Source organism: Octopus sinensis, linkage group LG25 (genome assembly GCF_006345805.1).
Source record: "Octopus sinensis linkage group LG25, ASM634580v1, whole genome shotgun sequence".
Lineage (NCBI taxonomy): Eukaryota > Metazoa > Mollusca > Cephalopoda > Octopoda > Octopodidae > Octopus > Octopus sinensis.
The window spans coordinates 10,265,418-10,277,792 of NC_043021.1; the positions used below are offsets into that span (position 1 = coordinate 10,265,418).

The 12,375-nt window shown below is 34.1% G+C and overlaps 2 pseudogenes; one reads left to right on the plus strand and one right to left on the minus strand.

Annotated features, from left to right (window-relative positions):
• Nucleotides 1–3,599: 3,599 nt before the first annotated feature.
• LOC118767915 lies at nt 3,600–8,339 on the minus strand (annotated as a pseudogene).
• Nucleotides 8,340–11,157: 2,818 nt separating this feature from the next.
• The window catches only part of LOC115224216, a 5,566-nt pseudogene continuing 4,348 nt past the window's right edge, over nt 11,158–12,375 (plus strand).

The following is a 12,375-nucleotide window of genomic DNA, read 5'->3' on the forward strand; positions in this document are numbered from 1 at the left end:
TTCATAGAAAAAAAGCACTTTTTTGATGTAAATAATTTTTGGTGTTAACGTGGTGCGATTTGAGTTTCTTCTTCTACGGAAGGAAGAGCAAGCCTTCTTCTATCATACTCTCAACTTTGGTCAACTTGCGCCGCAGGGTCTCGGAGGAGATAGTGTTAGTTGAAGGCTACCAACCTGCCATACACAGACAGCTTCAGCTTCATATAGAGAGAGATTTCTTTTAAAAAGAGTTACAAATGACAGACATATGTAAGGAATAAGATTCCGCTACTAAATCATGAAACAAACTTGAACACGGTGAAATAGGCGAAAATTCTCATGTAACATTGTAACAACAACGACCAAGATAGATTATTTTATATATTTATTAATTTGTTAATACATTGTGAATAATACTCTAATAACATTCCTTTATAAATAGAAATTTTCTTTAAAGTATTCCTTACAGGTGACTCTCGATCCAGTCTCGGAAATATCCGACATCGCTGAAAGCACTGGCTTCGTTGTCACATTTATTTCCGAAGGATGTTATTCCTGCCAAAACCATTCGACGTTTAGAATTTGGACAAAAAAGTGGGCCACCAGAGTCACCCTGAAAGAAAAAAAACACAAACACTATAACTTTATATTCATTGAAAGTATTAGATACTGAATAAGGTCCGTAGTGAATATTTCAGATAATTAGTCATTTATTCTTTTTTATTCTTTTATGTTTTGTCTTGTTGCAGACATTTGACTGACACCACGTTTAGCCAAGCAAAAACAACAAAAAAACAAAAACAGGACTTATTCTTTGTAAGCCCAGTACTTATTCGATCGGTCTCTTTTGCCAAACCACTGAATGCAATTTTGTATTAAATCTAACTTTGATTCCACGTCTTTTTCTCCTCCATTTTTAATACTTGTTTATGGTATATTTATATCTATAACGCGCTCGAAACGTTAAACCCTCCTTCTTTCCGTCTTTCCTGAGCGTCCAATAATACTATATTTGTTCTACGTCCTCGCCTTGTGTTTTTTTGTGCTTTCTTGTTTGGATTAACTTTATATATACATTATATATACATCAACAATCAAGGAACGGCCATAATAGGCCATTCACCCACTAGAAATAACAGCCAAAGCTTCAACCGCAAATAAAAATCAATTCCGTAAACAGGAGAAAATTTAAAAAACATTTACCCTGTAATTTCTTATACGATGCACCGTTTCATCTGCTGTTTAATGGTAAACTAACCTGATTAAATTAAATCAAGCCAATCTTCCATAGGCCCTCAGATTCTTCAGTAAGAAATAGCCAGGTCGGAACAGATATTTTCACGAGGCATTTCCGACCCTGCCAAGGTAATATCTGACCTAAAATTTTCAAATCATCGCACTCGCGCCAAATTTATCGGCAGCAAATAAATATAAGCCGTCGATTCCATTACGGAATTAACCAGAAAATTCATAATTAATCAATATAGGGTGGCAAAAAAAATTTTGTAGAATTTTTTTGCCACCCTATATTGATTAATTATGAATTTTCTGGTTAATTCCGTAATGGAATCGACGGCTTATATTTATTTGCTGCCGATAAATTTGGCGCGAGTGCGATGATTTGAAAATTTTAGGTCAGATATTACCTTGGCAGGGTCGGAAATGCCTCGTGAAAATATCTGTTCCGACCTGGCTATTTCTTACTGAAGAATCTGAGGGCCTATGGAAGATTGGCTTGATTTAATTTAATCAGGTTAGTTTACCATTAAACAGCAGATGAAACGGTGCATCGTATAAGAAATTACAGGGTAAATGTTTTTTAAATTTTCTCCTGTTTACGGAATTGATTTTTATTTGCGGTTGAAGCTTTGGCTGTTATTTCTAGTGGGTGAATGGCCTATTATGGCCGTTCCTTGATTGTTGATGTTGAACTTAAAAATGGTCTATGACTATTTAATTTTTTTCCCACTAGGCCGCTGGTGGCAAAAAAATTCTACAAAATTTTTTTTGCCACCCTATATTGATTCATTATATATACAGATATAAATACATAATTTATATATATATATATACATACATACATACATACATACATAATACACATATATATAAAGTGAGAGGGATGAGAGAAAGAAATATATATGTGTGTGTATGTGTGTGTATAATCTTTTATTTTTTCATTTGTTTCAGTCATTTGACTGCGGCCATGCTGGAGCACCGCCTTGGGTCAAGCAATTCGACCCCAGGACTTATTCTTTGTAAGCCTAGTACTTATTCTATTGGTTTCTCTATCATTGAGAATGATAGGAGCATTTGATGAAAAATTCATGATACTTACATTTGAAATGTCCCCATCTAGCAGCGATACATCTTCGGGTACCGAATTTTTCTCCTTTTCTGGCCAATTGTGCATAGCGGACACATCTAGTTTCATGGACTTCGTGCGTCAAAGTCAGTATGGCAATGTCGTTCTCTTTGAGGGTAAAACATACGTATATGTTAGGCAGGCATATGAACTAATTATGACTATATATTAGCCTCTGCACGCATTTTTTCTCTCTCCTTGTTTCTTTCTGTGTTTCCTTTCTGTGTATCTTTCTGTTGAAGAGCGTAGGCTCGAAACGTAAAAGACTTGTTTTATTTATATTTCCTGAGCGCCATACTAATACAATTGTTCGTTTGTTTTCCACCTGCCTTCATCTTTTGTTTATTTCATAAAGCTTCCCGTTATATATATATATATATATATATATATATATATATATATATATAATATATATATATATATATAATATATATATATATATATTAATATATATATATATATATATATACATATATATATATATGTTTCAATAGTAGATACAGATACGTATGAGGTATATACAGACAATCGTGGAATATAGAAATAAGTTTATATGATAGCCATAAATAACATATGTATGTATGCATGTATGTATGTCTGTGTCATTGTTCCGTTTTATTTCAAGATTTCTTGCCAATAGAGAAAGAGCCGGTTTCTAACCTAGCTTCAAGGCTCCTTCATTGGAACTTCATCATCAACAACAGGGTATTTTTGTATGTATGTATGTATGTATGTATGTATGTATGTATGTATGTATATGTATGTATGTATGTATGTATGTATGTATGTATGTAGTGGGAGGGCTGAAGGCGCATGGCTCAGTGGTTAGAGCGTTATGCTTACAATCTGGAGGTTGTGAGTTTGATTCCCGGACCGGGCTGTGTGTTGCATTCTTGTGCACAACACACATTGCTGCAGTCCGCGCAGTTGTAGAATTGAGTTGCGACTTCACGAGTGCCAAGTTCTCCTGGTCTTGCCTTTCGCTTGGACAACATCGGTGGGTGGAGAGAGGAGAATGGTATGCATGGGTGACTGTTGGTCTTCCACAAACAACCTTGCTTGGACTTACGCCTTGGAAGGGAACCTACTCGCTGCAATCCCATGATCGTTAGTGACCGAATTAGGTATTTACTGTATAGTAAAAGAGAGAGTGGGGAAAGAGAGAGCGAGAGAGAAAGTGGCAAAGACGTTAGCAAAGATGTTACATTCTCATGTAACAGTATAACAACAACAACAACAACAATTTGATAAATTATTTTATATATTTATTAATTTTTAATACATTGTGAATAATATTCTAGTGATATTCCTCTGTAAATAGACATCTTTATTAAAGTACTTCTTACAGATTACTCTGGATCCAGTCTCGGAAATATCCGACATCGCTGAAAGCGCTGATTTCTATGTCACAATTACGTCCGAAGGATGTTACACCAGCTAAGACCATTTGACCATTTGAACTTGGACAATAAAGTGGACCACCAGAGTCACCCTGAAAAAAACACAAACAATATAAATTTATATTTAGTGAAAACGCAGCACAAGGTCAAACAGAGGTGGAAAACGATGAAGGAGTACATCTGCTCGAAGTAAATAGTTGATATGCGTCGAGACATGGAGATAGAAATCTCGAGGAGAATAACGACACGATGGAAGGTGTTAGCCTCCATAAAAGATGTGCTCAAAGCAGAGCTAGACAACTTAAAGGTGGTAATTCGGGAACAAAGCGGATTGAAGGGTGCGATAGTAGGATATGAAAGCCACAAGTTTCACAGGGCCGGACATGTTGCAAGGCTCACAAGCAATAGGTGAACTCATGCAATTGTCGAATGGTTACCAAGAGATCGGAAAGGTAACTTGGGAGGGCCGTCTAACGGCAATGGGGAGATAATTTAGTAAAACGATTTTGGAGAAGATGGAAAGAAATAATTTAGTAAAACGATTTTGGAAGATATTTGCAAGATGGAAAGAAAAGCGTAATAAAGAAAGATTTGGAAGCTCCTTAAGACCAGCGGCGAATAACAACATTTGACAGTGTTGTCAATACAGAGGAGCAGTGTGTTCAGAAAATTAATCATTTGTTTAATATATTATTCAATAGAGAACTTTACTTGTAAAGTTGAATAGTTTTCTTTTCGCCAGTTTCAGCTTTTGTGTATCCGATATACTTGCATCAATACAGACATGCACACACATACACATAAATAATGCGTGTGTGTATGCGCGTATGTGTGTGTGTATTAGCGACGGGGGGGGGGGCAATATTAATACAGTGAGGGAATAATTTATCCCATCTTAAAAGTGGATGTTCTGTTAGAACAGGCTATACTGTGGTAGATGCCATGAGAGAAACTCTCATATTGGCTTTTGGTGCAAAATGTATTCTTGTTTATATCGAATGCGGGGAGACATATTCCAGCCATCTGCAGCAAAATGTATGTTTATCATTTAAGGAGATATATCGGTTAGATATCACTAGAGGTATATATTCTTATTTCTTTATTGCCCACAAGGGGCTAAACATAGAAGGAACAAACAAGGACAAACAGATTAAGTCGATTAAATCGACCCCAGTGTGTAACTCGTACTTAATTTTATTGAACCCGAAAGGATGAAAGGCAAAGTCGACCTCGGCGGAATTTGAACTCAGAACGCAGCGGCGGACGTAATACCACAAAACATTTCGTCCGGGTGCTAACGATTCTGCCAGCTCGCCACCTGACTAGAGGTATATATTCTACAATATCAATAAAACATACCTGGCAAGTAGATGCTCCACCTTGTCTGAAATCTCCGGCACAGAGAACTCCCTCAGCAATTCGCATCCTTGACCTTTGTGTACATACATCATGGGGAATAGCTGGAAGAGCCACTTTGTATAATTCATCAGGACTGTTTCCTTTAACTGAAAATAACACAATTGAATGATGATTAATATCGATTGACGATGATTAAATTGAGATGATAGGAACATCAGATGGAAATTTCATGATACTTACATTGGAAATCTCCCCATCCAGCAGCGATACATCTTCGGGTACCAAATGTTTCTCCTTTACTGGCCAATTGTGCAAACTTGACACATCTACCTTCACGGACTGGGTCGCTCAAAGTCAGTATGGCAATGTCGTTCTCTGTAAGGGTAAAACATACATATATGTTAAACTTACGTATATGCTGGTCATGAATATATATGTTTCAATAGATATATACAGATATATATGATGTATATACATATAATAGACATTCGTGCAATATAGACATAAGTTTATATGATAGCCAGAAATAACATTATATGTGTGAGAGTGTTTGTATGCATGTATGCATACACACACATACATACATACATACACACACACACACACACATACATACACACACACAGACACAGACACAGACACACACACACACACACACACACACACACACACACATATATAATATATATATATATATTATATATATATATATATATATATATATATATATATATATATATATATATCTATATAAATACAATACAAGGAAGCAAGTTCCTCTTATAGGGATCTCAAGCTTCTAATGTGTAAGTTTTGCTGCTTTGCCCGGATGAGATTTTTACTCGAAATATTTCCAAAATATGAATTTTAATAAATTTGTTATTGCTTTTAGGTTTGAATGGAAACAATTATAGGGTTTACTAATATTTACATTTATATTATAATAATAATTTTATGTTAATAAATTAACATATGTCCGTTTGAACTCTACACTTCCATTTTATCATTTGTGTATATATGTATGTATGCATGTATGTATATATATATATATATATATATATATATATATATATATATATATATATATATATAATATATATATATATATATGGATACATATGTTATACATATGCACATATAATAATACGTTTGTAGAATAGTATAAGCAACGTCTTTGTCGCAATGTAGATGCAGCGAAAACAAACTAATATCAGCAAATGACACTTAGTTGCACTCATCGTCATAATCTTCACTATCATCATCATCATCATCATCATCATCATCATCGCCATCATCATCGCCATCATCGCCATCATCATCATCATCATCATCATCAACAACATTATTATTATCATCATCAACATCATCATCATCAACATTATCATCATCATCATCATCATCATCATCATCATCATCATCATCATCATCATCATCATCATCGCTTTCATCATTATAAGCTGCAGCAGTAGTAGAGATAGCAGTAATTACCGAGATGTAATGTAGATATCATTTTGCACAAAGCTTCAGTTCTGATGAGTATATCCTGAATTTTTGGATAATGCAAAATGCGACGAATAAGGAGAAGAAAATGTCAGTATTTAAACATTTCTTATAGGAACACTGAAAGGAAAATACCAAACAATAACTATCGTATATTGACACGAGATTGCAATTGATGAAACACCGATATTTACTGATGTATGGTTGAGAGGAAGAAAGAATTCATAAGAAAATATCTGAAGACATGATAATTGTAATACTCACTTATCAGGTATGGAGTATGTACGTATCCACCATGTTTCACAATTCTACTTGCAGTTGTTGACTGAGAACCAGGACTCCATTTGTTGTTGGAACCGATGTTTTTTTAACCCTTCTGACATTTCCTTCGCTAAAATCAAATCAAATATGGCGGATCTTTAGCAAACAGTAATTTTATACCGTAATATACTTGAAATTTGTCAATAAGCATTGTAATATGAGTCTTTTTTTGTTTTTGTTTGTATTAGTAAACGTTGTTGTCCATTTAAATGTTGCATTTCAGATCGTTTGTGTTATTAAAATATATTTCTGTTGGTTGTTCGTCTGAACGATATTAAAAGCACAGAAAATAAAATAATTAATTAATACACACAGAATGTAGAAGAATGTTCTAAGATCGAAGTGTTGTATTCATTTGACAGAACATATTTTTAAGAACACCGAGCATATATCTTTATTAAAATATTGATGTCAAACTTTAGCAAAAGGCCAGAAAGTGTGGGGTAGAGAGTCGATTATATCGGCCCAAGTGTACAACTGGTACTTATTTTATCGATCCCGAAATGGGATGAAAGGTAAAGTCGACCTCGGTGGAATTTGAACTCAGAACGTAAAGACGGGCGAAATGCAGCAAAGTCTTTTTCCGGTGTGCTAACATTTCTTCAAACTTGCCGCTTTATTTTTATCTAAATATATGCGCTCGTTTATGGTGTAAGTCAATATATTCTGAAATTGTTGGAAATACAAAATCCAATGTAAACTTTAGCCTGTTACCAAAGCCAGTATATACGTTGCTATTTATACCAATGTCAAATTCTGTTCAACATTGATATTATACGAACACAGAAACTAAACATTCTTCATAAACATCAACTGATGTAATACGAAGATATGAAAGTGTCAATCTGTACTGTTTATTTATAAAAATACTTACAGGCAGTGAGCTGCTGTCAATACGTGTGTAGAATCAATCAAAGTACCTCCACATAAGCTAACCATGTTATCTGTGGGTTGGTTAAATATTTGGAGGTGGACAATGGAAGGAAACTCGCAGTTTTGTGCTGGAGATCCATCGACGATTTGTGTTTTAGGTGCTGAAAGAAAATCACAAAAGGAAATAAATTCATATTTGTAGATAAATCATTTTTTAATGTCTATGATATATCGATTACTGTAACTTATATGGTTGCAATTTTGTTAGCTTTAATTAATTACGAAAAGTATCTATCTTTTCGGACATATTTTCAGCATAAAATTAATGATTTAAAAATACTGATACCGAGATAAATGCTTCGGCGGAAAGACATGACTTACCAGCAAAAACTGAAGCAACCGTAAAAAGAAGGCAACAGAGAGACAACATGGTGATTCTAGATGTTCAGTTATCTGTGTAGAATAATTCAACTGATGCTAGAGTTATGAATCGTGTGGTATTTATAGGTAAGTATCATTAGGAAAACATCTTTGAGGATAAAACTGCTGTAATTATTCATCAATGTTCGAACAATAAGACAAAGAAGAAGAGAGAATGTTTTAATGTAAAGTAACTTATGTTATAATATGAAATATATAATCAATACGATTTTATATTATCTCATCAAAGTGCTGTTCTAATTTCTATTGAACGAGTATTGTAATCTTTTGAGGTGTATTGTAATATCTTAAATGAATACATCTTCAAAGTAGTTCCCATATTTTTTTATATGGACGTGAAAATAATTACCTTTTGTGTGATATAATATATATTTTATTATGATGATTTCAATGGTAGATTGATCCACCTGAATATTATTCCATTAACTGTCATTTTAAAAGTACGGATCTTGTATAGTTATTTCTTGCTTAAAAATATTTCTGTTAATTAATAAACGCAAATATGTTAGTATTAATGTCATCTTGATTGTTTTAGTCACAACGTTTCGGACGTTTTGTCCTTCAAACTTTTTAGGTTTCCGTTGCATTCAGTTTCAATACGAAACATAAGTTTCGAAGCGAACCTTGTATTAAATCCATGCCTGCACTTTGTATTTATTTCGATATCCATATTGGGACCAAGTTTTACTGTAAACACTGTTGTCCAATATTAAGTTATTTTCTGTCATGCTATTACTATGAAGAAATCTCCACTTTTGTATCCTATTAGTTACTGTCTAATGAAGTCCGTATTTCCTGTGTTCATTATAGCACCTGCAAGGTTCTTTTATAATACATAAAAAAGAATCTGAGGGCATGGCTGTATGTCAAGAGGTTTATTTCCCAACCACATGATTCCGGATTCAATTCCATTGCGAGGTACTGGCGAGTGTTTTCTATTATGGCCTAGAGTGACTCAAAGATTTGTAAATGGATGCGGTAGGCGGAAACCATTGTGTGTGTGTGTGTATGTGTGTGTTTATGTGTATGTGTGTGTACGTTCGTCGTTTTTGTACCTGTGTTTGTCCTCCCCGATGCTTGACAACTGGTATTGATGTGTTTACGTCCCCAAAAGTTAGCGGTTCGCCAAAGGAAGACCGACAGAATAAGTAACAGGCTTTTAAAAAAATCCTGATGCCCAGTTTTTCGACTACAGTTCGCATGGCTGCAGTCTAATGACTGAAACAAGTAAATGACAAAAGATAAAAGACAGCTAAATTATGGTTGTTTCAAAGTATATGGTTGTTTCAAATATATGGTTGTTTCAAAGTGAGAGATGTTGGCAATCCATTCTTGAGTCTCATGTTCAGAGCTGCCAATAGTTGATGCTATTGTGCTGTCACATTACTCGTGGTGTATAAGGCTATATACCACGATTTACAGCAAGAACAGTTTTCCTGAAGTTCACTTAATTTTTGAACGAGTATTGAAGCTGCTCAGTACCATCCACTATTGGCTGCTCTAAAGAGAAATCTCAGGAACGGATAGCCAACATATCCTATATCAAAACAACCATATACGCAGTTTTCAAATACATAAAACAATTCCTAATTCAACCCAGAAAGCACTTTCACGCTTTCACATATTATCAAAATCATCGCTACGCTAACGTTATGGAACTATCACATAACAAGCGTATATGATGGCTTTTCCAGTCGTTGTATTAATATATTAATATATTTATTATATATTATATATTAATATTCTATCATCTTGACTTTGTTCCGCAAAAGTTGTTGGCTTCTGTTTTCTGTCACAACTGCTTTATTTTTTTCTCCATCCCACACACAGATCATAGCTTTACAATGTAGTCCTACTCTTAAGGGGTACATAGTCTCCCTTTATATGAGGTGCTATAGCTTAATATAAAATTCCACGGGGTGTAGTACACAAAGCTATTGGTCATGATATTTTATTTTAGGGGCTTTCTTCAAAAGAGATGTCCTCGAACGCCATTGATAAAGTCCTCCGTAGAACTAACATAGAGATTAACACTTTATAGGGGTCTCTTTTGAAGAATGAAAGAACATTTGGCTTATGACCATAAAAAAATTAGGTTTTGATATTTCTAATTTCCGCTACATAATTCCCTTACATGACCATATGACAATGTGTATAAGCGTTGATAAAATGATCGGTACCGTAGGAGAACTAACGAGCATGAGTTCTGCCTCTGAGTCACGCAAACAATAATAAACAGTTCGTTCCAAGAGGAACGATCAAGAGACATCACATGTAAAAAGAGTAACAAATGGGAGAATAGTGCTGATACAGATACTGGAACGAGGACAATACACACAGCCATAGATATAATACAAAGGTTCGCTTCGAAACCCGTATTCTATCTTGAGAGTTACGGAATTCGGCAGAAACTGAAAAAGACTGAAGAATGTAACGGGCAAAAAGCTGTAACAATTACAGCGAAGACGAGGACAATAATCCCAACATATTCGCGTTTATTAATTAACAGGAAATATTTTTAAGCAAGAAATAACTATACAACATTAATACAAACTGGTTCATCATTTTAAAATGACAGGTGGTGCAATAATATTTAGGTGGATCAATCTTCCATTGAAATCATCTGAGTGGTCAACACAATAAAATATTTCTTATCACACAAAAGGTAATTGTTTTTCACGTCCATATAAAAAAATATGGGAGCTATTTTGAAGATGTATTAATTTAAGATATTTCAATACAACTCAAAAGATGACAATACTCGTTCAATAGAAATTAGAATAACACTTTAGTAATATAATATAAAATTGTATTGATTATATATTTTATATCATAACATAAATTACTTTACATTAAAACATTCTCGGTTGTTCTTTGACTTATTGTTCGAACATTGATGAATAATTACAGCTGTTCTTTCCTCAAAGATGTTTTCCTAATGATACTTACCTATAAATACCACACGATTCATAACTGTAGCATCAGTGGAATTATTCTACACAGATAACTGAACATCTAGAATCACCATGTTGTCTCTCTGTTGCCTTCTTGTTACGGTTGCTTCAGTTTTTGCTGGTAAGTCATGTCTTTCCGCCGAAGCTGGTATTGATACCCACTATTTTACTCATATCAGCGTTTGTCTCGGTATCAGTATTTTTAAATCATTAATTTTATGCCGAAAATATATCCGGAAAATTTGTTACTTTTCGTAATTAATTAAAGCTAACAAAATTGCAACCATATAAGTTTCAGTAATCGATATATCATAGATATTGAAAAATGATTTATCTACAAATATAAATTTATTTCCTTTTGTGATTGTCTTTCAGCACCTAAAACACAGATCGTCGATGGATCTCCAGCACAAAACTGCGAGTTTCCTTCCATTGTCCACCTCCAAATATTTAACCAACCTACAGATAACATGATTAGCTTATGTGGAGGTACTTTGATTGATTCTACACACGTATTGACAGCAGCTCACTGTCTGTAAGTATTTTTATAAATAAACAGTACAGATTGACACTTTGATATCTTCGTATTACATCAGTTGATGTTTAAGAAGAATGTTTAGTTTCTGTGTTTGTATAATATAAAAGTTGAACAGAATTTGACATTGGTATAAATAGCAACGTATATACTGGCTTTGGTAACAGGCTAAAGTTTACATTGGATTTTGTATTTCCAACAATTTCAGAATATATTGACTTACACCATAAACGAGCGCATATATTTAGATAAAAATAAAGCGGCAAGTTTGCAGAAATGTTAGCACACCGGAAAAAGACTTTGCTGCATTTCGCCCGTCTTTACGTTCTGAGTTCAAATTCCACCGAGGTCGACTTTACCTTTCATCCCATTTCGGGATCGATAAAATAAGTACCAGTTGTACACTTGGGCCGATATAATCGACTCTCTACCCCACACGTGCTGGCCTTGTGCTAAAGTTTGACATCAATATTTTAATAAAGATATATGCTCGGTGTTCTTAAAAATATGTTCTGTCAAATGAATACAACACTTCGATCTTAGAACATTCTTCTACATTCTGTGTGTATTAATTAATTATTTTATTTTCTGTGCGTTTAATATCGTTCAGACGAACAACCAACAGAAATATATTTTAATAACACAAAC